Source organism: Argopecten irradians, chromosome 2 (assembly GCF_041381155.1).
Source record: "Argopecten irradians isolate NY chromosome 2, Ai_NY, whole genome shotgun sequence".
NCBI classification, from domain to species: Eukaryota; Metazoa; Mollusca; class Bivalvia; order Pectinida; family Pectinidae; genus Argopecten; species Argopecten irradians.
In genome coordinates, this window is record NC_091135.1 from 60,537,508 (window position 1) to 60,546,868 (window position 9,361).

At 35.5% G+C, this 9,361-nt stretch overlaps 1 protein-coding gene across 4 annotated transcripts in view; it reads right to left on the reverse strand.

The window, feature by feature from the left end:
- Window positions 1-8,737, reverse strand: part of LOC138316136 (protein NDRG3-like) — a 47,921-nt gene extending 39,184 nt beyond the window's left edge. For all 4 annotated transcript variants that reach the window (XM_069257659.1, XM_069257657.1, XM_069257654.1 and 1 more), the window contains exon 1: window positions 8,606-8,737. The gene's annotated coding sequence lies outside the window, so the exon portion shown is untranslated. The remainder of the gene's footprint in view (window positions 1-8,605) is intronic.
- Between the last annotated feature and the right edge of the window lie 624 nt (window positions 8,738-9,361).

Sequence of the window (9,361 nt, forward strand, 5' to 3'; positions counted from 1 at the left end):
ATTCCCTAGTCATCAGTACGTGGTACATTTTGTTAAATAAATTGTCAATTTCCTTAATTTTATTCAGGGCACATTAATGATCATACCTTTAGAATTTAAACATAACTTATAAATCAGGACCTTTTTCAGTATGATTTGGGGCCAATTTTGCTCCATTCCAAATGGAAACTACTCCAAAACTTTGGGATGGACTTAGTTGGTTCAGGCTTTAAATATTTGTGTATTTGCTTCAGAAATTTATATCAACTTCACTGAAAATAAATAACCCCATTGATAATGTTTTAACTCATATCTCATTTTTTTTCCTTCTAAATTTCGGTTTTGTCACAGTTCCCATATTTAAAGGCCCCATTCAATCTTCCCAAAGAAGTAAGAAAAGAGGCCTGTCAGAATCATCACACATGTCATTTAGACATTATAAATGTAATATTTTATCATCATAAAATAATCAAAATAAATTACAGTGATAAATTTCATTATCAGAACTCATTTAGTCTTGTAACACATTTCTTTTATTTGATCAAGTTCAATTTTCATTTAGGAGAACATATGATGTAGGTAGTTGAAATCATGCAGGAAATCATGAGGAAAAACAATTTGAATTTGATAACACTTTGAGGTATTTCTTTATCAAAATGGTACAGAAATTTAGTATAACCCCAAAAAAATTGAATTTCTTTGCAAAAATTAAATATTGTAGCAGGACTGAACAAGGATGGTCATCAATGGCAAGGTAGCTTATAGTGGTATTATTCAGAGGTTACTGGCCATTGAACGTTAACCATGATCTGGCAGTACATATTATCTTCTTTTATATTATCAAACTGTCAGGGCCTTTAGGGGCCGCGGTGGCCGAGTGGTTAAAATGTCCTGACACCTCTGGAATGCGGGTTTGAATCCCATGTGGGGCAGTTGCCAGGTACTGACCGCTGGTTGGTGGTTTTTCTCTGGGGACTCCAGCTTTCCTCCACCAACAGACCTGACATGTCCTTACATGAACTGCCAATCCCCCCTCCCCCCTCCTTTAATAATACCCAGGGAGGTGGTACACATTTACAGGTTCTATGTGTCCTTGAGGAAAATTACTTCTAGAAAGGAGGGAGAGTGAAGCAGGACTCCAATATGACTGCTACATTTTCTCTTTTTCTGTTGCGATTCATTGCACATGCATTTTCTATTCTGATTGCAATTATATAATCTTGCTAACACTATAGCCCTAACGCTATATACATACACTCTTGATGGCACTGCTTTTCTTAGATTTGTAGAAATCAGTAGATGTATAATGACCTATTAGTAAATTGGTGTACAACAATAATTGGAGCCACGATGAATAAATCAAATTATTGCTGATTCAGTTGCATGAAAATGTAATACTGTTGTGTTATGATGTGTTTCAGTTTTGTGTTGTGTAGATTATCAGTAATGAGGGAAGTTTCCTGACCTTGTTATACAGGATGCAGTGTTTTCATATACATACACACATAGTGACAATATCTAGGGATAAAAGATGGATAAGGGCTTATGATACCAAAGCCATGCAAAATAACTTTGCTAATTACTTTTAAATCAGTAAAATGGTGGATGTATCATTCGATCAAGTTCTGATTTATATTCTAAAGGTATATTTCATTTCATATTGTGTTTTATGAGACACAATAATAAGAACAAGTTATCCCAGAGGGATCTTGGCACCCACCAAAGAATGATCTATGGCTCACAAGGGAAAGAGGGATCTTTTCCCTGCCTTTCAAACTTTTTCAAACATACTACATATGAAATTTAAGACAGATCGCTTCATTTCTTTCCGAGAAACAGTGGTGAAATCCAAGATGGCGGCTGGTTGGCCATCTTGTTGACCGATCAGTCCCAAAGGTACTATGAACAACTAGGGCCCGAGGGGAACCTACACATGGAATAATTATATGAGAGATATCCCTTCAGCAATTTCTAACAAATAGCGATTACTATCAAAATCCAAGATGACGGCGGGTCGGCCATCTTGTTGACCAATCAGTTACCAAATGCAATATGCAAAACTAGGGCTCAAGTGGAATCTACATATGAAATTGGAGACAGATCTCTTCAGCACTTTCTGAGAAATAGCAGTAACAAACTTTAACTATCAAAATCAAAGATGGCTGCCAGGTGGCCATCATGTTGACAGATAAGTCCCAAAATGTAATATGCACAACTAGGGCCATAGGGGAACCTATATGTGAAATTTGAGAATGATCCCTTCAGTAATTTCTGAGAAATAGTGGTAACAAACTTTAATTATCTAAATCCAAGATAGCGGGCTGTCTGCAATCTTCTTGACCGATCATGATCAGTCCCAAAATGCATTATAAACAACTTAGGGCTTTTTAACAAACAAAATCAAATATGGCTGTGTGACGGCCATCTTGTTGACCAATCGGTCCCAAAATGCAATATGCACAACACCGGTCCTAGAGGAACCTACATATGAAATTTGAGAAAGATCCCTTCCGTACTTTCTGAGATATAGCAATAAATCCAAGATGGCTGTCTGATGGCCATCTTGTTGACCTATCGGTCCCAAAATGCAATAACTAGGGCCCTAGGGGAACCTACTTATGAAATTTGAGAAAGATCCCTTCCGTACTTTCTGAGATATAGCGATAACAAACTTTTAACAATCAAAATCCAATATGGCCCCCGGTCGGCCATCTTGTTGACCAATCGGTCCCAAAATGCAATATGCACAACACGGGTCCTAGAGGAACCTACATATGAAATTTGAGAAAGATCCCTTCCGTACTTTCTGAGATATAGCAATAAATCCAAGATGGCTGTCTGACGGCCATCTTGTTGACCGATCGGTCCCAAAATGCAATAACTAGGGCCCTAGGGGAACCTACTTATGAAATTTGAGACAGATCCCTTCCGTACTTTCTGAGATATAGCGATAACAAACTTTTAACAATCAAAATCCAATATGGCCCCCGGTCGGCCATCTTGTTGACCAATCGGTCCCAAAATGCAATATGCACAACACGGGTCCTAGAGGAACCTACATATGAAATTTGAGAAAGATCCCTTCCGTACTTTCTGAGATATAGCAATAAATCCAAGATGGCTGTCTGACGGCCATCTTGTTGACCGATCGGTCCCAAAATGTAATAACTAGGGCCCTAGAGGAACCTACTTATGAAATTGGAGACAGATCCCTTCAGCTCAGTACTTTCTGAGAAATAGCGATAACAAACTTTAACAAGAATTGTTACAAGAATTGTTAACGGACGAACAGCAGAGGAAAGGACGGACGGACGGAAGGACGGACCACGGACGAAAAGTGATTTGAATAGCCCACCATCTGATGATGGTTGGCTAAAAATGCAAAAAATGACCAATATTTCCACATTTTCATAGTTTATGCATATTTTGGATGGTTACCACGGTAACAACAGTTGCAAAATTATAAAAACAGTAATGTTGAACCAGGGATGCACTAAATGTTTAAAATACAACAAATTAATCATTAATAACAATTTTGAAAATTTCATGGATCTGCGGACCAAAAAGGACCCTAACCATACAGTCCTTTAGCCATCATACCCTTTTTAGCCCCTCTAATGGCCTTAGAAATTCTGTGCAAAATTTCATTGAATTTGCTGAAGTAGTTTTGGAGAAGCTGAAAATGTAAATTGCTTACAGACACATGGGGAGAGGGATAAAAACTTATATACCAACTGAATAATACAGTTTTACAAAACCAGGGGACATATTTTTAGCAATAGATTAACAATACTGTTAATTCATATGCTATCATGAAATAACAAAATCAAGTTATAAGCATATGCATGAGAAATAACTTAAAATAGAACAACAATAATTACACATTATCATACAAAAGTAATTATTTCTCTCGCTGATCATCCTGTTTGCACATGTATGCAATTAATGTCAGTAAGGTATATGGATTTCAGATAAACTTGATTAAAATGTATAATAGCAGTAATAACTATCACAAATTTGAACAACATCAAATATATATTATTTATATTGGTAGTTCAATTTTCACATATTGTTTCAACAAAAGTTAGTATATTTAGTATTTAACATTAGATTATTTATTGTAGTTTTATCAAACTTTTATCCTAATTAATTGTTCATGCAGTGATTTTTCAGGTTATTTTGGGGAAAATTTTGTTGACACAAATTGGGAATTTTTAATCGCGAAAAGAGGAGTTTTAGGAAAAGTTACCAATAACTGAACATGGTGTTATAGGTAATTAAATATTGTATAACTGTGTTATTTGATGTAACATGCTGTTTTTACATGGACCTGTATTGTATCAACAAAACAATCTTTTATCAGGACAGTTTTTTTTTTTTGTCTCAGCAGTTTGATTTGGGAATTTTTCATTGTAATTCGGAAAAATATAGGGGGGTTTGGCATTGGGAATGGGGTCGTTTTCCGACCCCAGCTATATAAGGAGAAAAATGACTGTCATGTAACGGTAATATTATCTCCTCAAGGAAAGGTCGACAAAAAGTAACTGATCATCAGCCTTTTGGTTAGGTAACATCAAAGAGCAAACCTGCAAAATTGATCCTCAAATTATTTTCAGCATGAATGCATATGCAGCATATGGGTGCACAGACGACTGACTATGTCCAAGTTCCAACAAAATCTGCTTTTGAATAATTCCCTAGTCTTAGATCTTAGCAAATACAAAATAATTATGTGTAAATGAAAATACTCCTAATTTGGAGTTTGATTCTCTAATCGGATGTGAAAAGGCACCTGCAAGTAGAACACATGCTTTTCTCTGCATTTACTCAAGTTTTAGCCAACGACAAAATTTCTCAAGTACATGTATAGACTTAGCTATCACAGTTAGATGGCAAAATTTTGTAATCAACACACACACACACACACACATATATATATATATATACAATGTCGAATGCATTCTCTATAATAGCTGTCAGAAAATGTTTTGTACTTTTGTCCTAAATTAAATGAATCAAAAGTACAGCACACACTATCAGTACTTCAATCAGTATTTATGCATATCATGGAGTCTCACAATTGAGAAAGGGCTTTCAATACATGAAAGTTCAAATATGTTCAAACATGTGTACAGAATTTAAAAATACACAACTCTTGTGATGTCAACTAAGTAGGGGTGCCATGAAAAGGGTGTCACTGTTAGCCATCATTGATTTGGGATCAACCAGAGATGTAACAACTCTTTGTCAAGATCATATCAGGACCATCGATCCAGGCAAGTTTCAGCCAAATCGCACCGGTAGAACTTGAAAAGTTCAAAATGTATTTTCAAGATGGCGACTGTGGCTATCATCTTGAATTCCAGATTGACCCAAAAAATAAAAACACTTTGTCGGGACCATGTAAGAATCATTTCATGCATGTTTCAGCCAAATCCATGGGTAGAACTTTAGAAGAAGTTCAAAATGTGTTTTCAAGATGGCTACTATAATGAATAACAACACTTTGTTGAGACCATGTCAGTATCATTGCAGGCAAGTTCCATCAAAATCACACTGGTAGAACTTGAGAATAAGTTCAAAATATATTTACAAGATGGCTGGTGTGTTGGCCATCTTGGATTTCGGATTGACATAAAATATTACAACAGTTGGTCGGGACCATGTTAGGATCATTTCTTACAAGTGTCAGCTAAATCACACTGTTAGAACTTGAAAAGAAGTTCAAAATTCAAGATTTGAGAATATTTGACCTCTGTGGCCTTAAAAGTAAGTCAAGGTCATTCATTTTCACAACTTTATCAGCCCTTCATCCCAGCATATTACGGGTAAAATATGAGTACTCTGAGCTTTACGGTTATTGAGAAGAAGTTGTTGAAAATTTAGCCTGTTTGAGCCCTATGACCTTGAAAGTAAGTCAAGGTCATTCATATTCACAAAATTGGTAGCCCTTCATCCCAGCATACTACAGGCCAAATATGAGTACTGTGGGCCTTACGGTTATTGAGAAGAAGTTGTTCAAAGATTTTAACTTATTTGACCCCTGTGACCTTGAAAGTACGTCAAGGTCTTTAATTTCCACAAATTTGGTAGCCCAAGCTTCATCCCAGCATGCTACAGGCCACACATGAGTACTTTAGGCCTTACGGTTATTGAGAAGAAGTTGTTTCAATGAAAAGTTTATGAACGGCGGACAGCCGATGATGACGGACGGTGCATGCATGATGACTATAGGTCATCCTGACCTAAAAAGGGATCAACTCTCACAATTTTAGAATTATGACAAATTGTAATTAGTGAGAATGACTAGAACTTAATCATATAGAGTCCTTCTTGCCGATTTTACGTTTTAGCCAAAAAATTTTCCCACACAGAACTTTTAGCTTTTTTGTCAACCGTGTTTCGTTTCGCCATGCTGTTTTGAATCAACGTTAGCACTGCATTTGTATGCGGGTGACCATGGCACGTCGGCTTACAAACACTCAAGTGACGCAGTGTCAGTCAAAATTTCCGAGAAATGTGAAAATGAAAGCAGACAAAACTTTGAATGAAAAATAGAATAACCAAAAACATTGCATGACACTCGGTAGTACTATTAAAAACAAGTGCTGTATGTATCGCCGAAAAAACGGTACATCACATTCCTATTGCAATATTACAGGGTTGCCACCCTCCAGAGATGTCAAAGTGGGAGATCTCCCACCAAAGCATTGTCCAAAGTGGGAGATTTTGCGCGGCGTCATTTTATCGACATTTACATGTTTGCACAACAATAATATAACAAAACACTCTTTGTCTTCTGCTTATTCATCTTACAAGCTGGTTTTGTAAAAGGATTATAATTAAATTAATTAAACATGTTTCACAATTATGGATAATGAAGCAATGTACTTAATTTTCATAACAACATAAGAACTAATTTAAAAAAATAGTTCCAGACCTGTTACAGTAATAATAATCAAAATGTAACTTAAAAATCAAATCTGAGAGAGAGAGAAAAGGTGAAATTTCATTGAAATTTCATTTATTTAAATTCATAATTTGTTATTATTTATTTCATTATTTGATCAATATTTTGTCTAAAATTTAACCAAATTTCTGGTAAAATAATCCCCTTCCTATTTTTTATAAACGTGATAATTAGTGAAATCCTGAAAATTTGTACTATTCCGGATCTAGCTATTACAATTACCCAAAATGGCGGCCATTACGATTGCAAAGTTGTTTGCATTGGATAGTAAGCCTAGGCCTATTAAACATTTAAAACGTGAGTAAATCATTTACAGTTATCAGCAGTGTTTGCTTTTGAAGTAATACTCATTATCTATAATACACAACATTCCTTGATAGGCTATATATGCTAGATGATTGTTTTCCAAGCGGCTGGTCGACCTCCTACGTAACACGAGTGAATGTGACACCAAGCCAAGCAGGCTGCTAATTAGGGTCGCTGGGGTGTAGCCAGGGAGTGTTCACACCTCTTTTGTTTACTTATCTATCAAGCCAGTGCCCCACTGCCTGGTGGTTTGTAGTTATGCCTAGGGCTGACGAATTTAAGATTTAATCGTATGAAGAAAAATCAGGACTTGCTGATAGTTTTGGTTGGTGGGAGGAATTATCGTAAAACGTGAGTTGGTGGGAGGAAATATCGTAAAACGTGAGTTTTTCGTCTCACGTTGCGTGGGATAAGTCTTCGTGGGAGAAATTGTTCAATATCGTAAGTCTCCCACCGAAAACGTGAGAGGTGGCAACCCTGATATTATATCGATTTGCAATGTATTGCAATATACCGATATACTGGTAAACCGCGGCCCCCCTACAACTAATTACTAATCATTCACCTACAAGTACAAATGTACATGAATTCACATGGAGGCAACATTTTTATAGTATACTAAATGGGACCTTGTGTGTTCAGTATAAACTATAATAGTATTGATTTATAACAACAACAAAAAAAGAGAAAACCCATAGAAGGTTGTTAGAGAGTCTTGGTTGAGAGTTAGGATAAGAAAAACACAGGTCTGGGCACTCGACATGAATCATTTCATTGTTTTTCTCTATTCTTCTACACATATTGTAAATCTCTATACTGGCAAAAGTTCGAAATATCACCATTACAATAAGGAAACATTTTTTAAATGTATCATCATCAGTGAACTGATCATGTCTGTAGATTGGAGAATATGGACGATTATTGTTACAGGCTACATATAAAACTTATTATAAACTTCTAAAGGCAAATTTCACAAAACATTTCATTCTAATAGGTGTAATAGGGTTTTCAAGATTTTGTTTGTGACGTTATATATGTGCACATGTTCATCTGTCAACTTGTTTGTTTACAGTCGGAATCACTTGATGCAGTAAAAGTTCAGAAAATGAATACACAATAATTACATAATCTATTTTATAAGTAGATCCAATTCAACAAGTGAATGACAAAAAAAGTACAACACAACACATGTTTTACCTGACAAATTTGACAGGTAAATTGTAAACGACGGAGTAAACATGATCTAGGAATAGGCTATTTATGTGCATCTTTGTATACAATTATTTACAAATTTTGACATTGACTATTGAATGAATAATGTACGTAAAGAAAACGGATAGTCATTCTTACCCTTAATTAAACAGCAAAGAAACCCAGCTGCTGGAAAATGGAATTATTAGAGTTTCTGTCCTTCAGACGATAGACTTTCTCCTTCGCCAAAAGCTTCGCGAACAACTTGCGCAAGAAACAACGGACTATTTGATTGGCTCAAAAGAGAGATATCTGACCAATGAACGATTGCGAAATATGAAAGATATTGTAGGATAAGGTCCAACGACATGTAATAAATATCCGGAATTAATTGGTGACTTGTTGCTCATATGGGCATAGTCCGCTAAACCTGCCTATATTATTAGGCTTTTTTTAATTTTTTTTTTTTGCCTGATATATATATTAGGCAAAAAAAAAAAAAAAATAATAAGAAAGCCTAATAATATAGGCAGGTTTAGCGGACTAATATGGGCATACTGCACAGTCTATATATTTTCAGAAATACATATGTTTCTGATATTTTAATATCCCAATGTACCTGACTGATGTACAATACAACATATATGACGGAGGCCGAAACCGCGCAAATTTTTTTTTGTATATATATAGTCCCAAATGTTTAATAGCTTACCCTTTATACATGCTTTAGGCTAGTACATTTATCAGAACTTTATAAAAGAGAAAATAGAAGAATTTTTTTAATGGTAATTTCTTACCGTTAAAGGGCCACTACCTTTCCGAAACGGCTTTTAATTTTTGAAATAGGAATGTAAAACGAGATCAATAATTTTGTAGAGTCGGAGGATTTATAAACTATACGTTTACTAGCACACT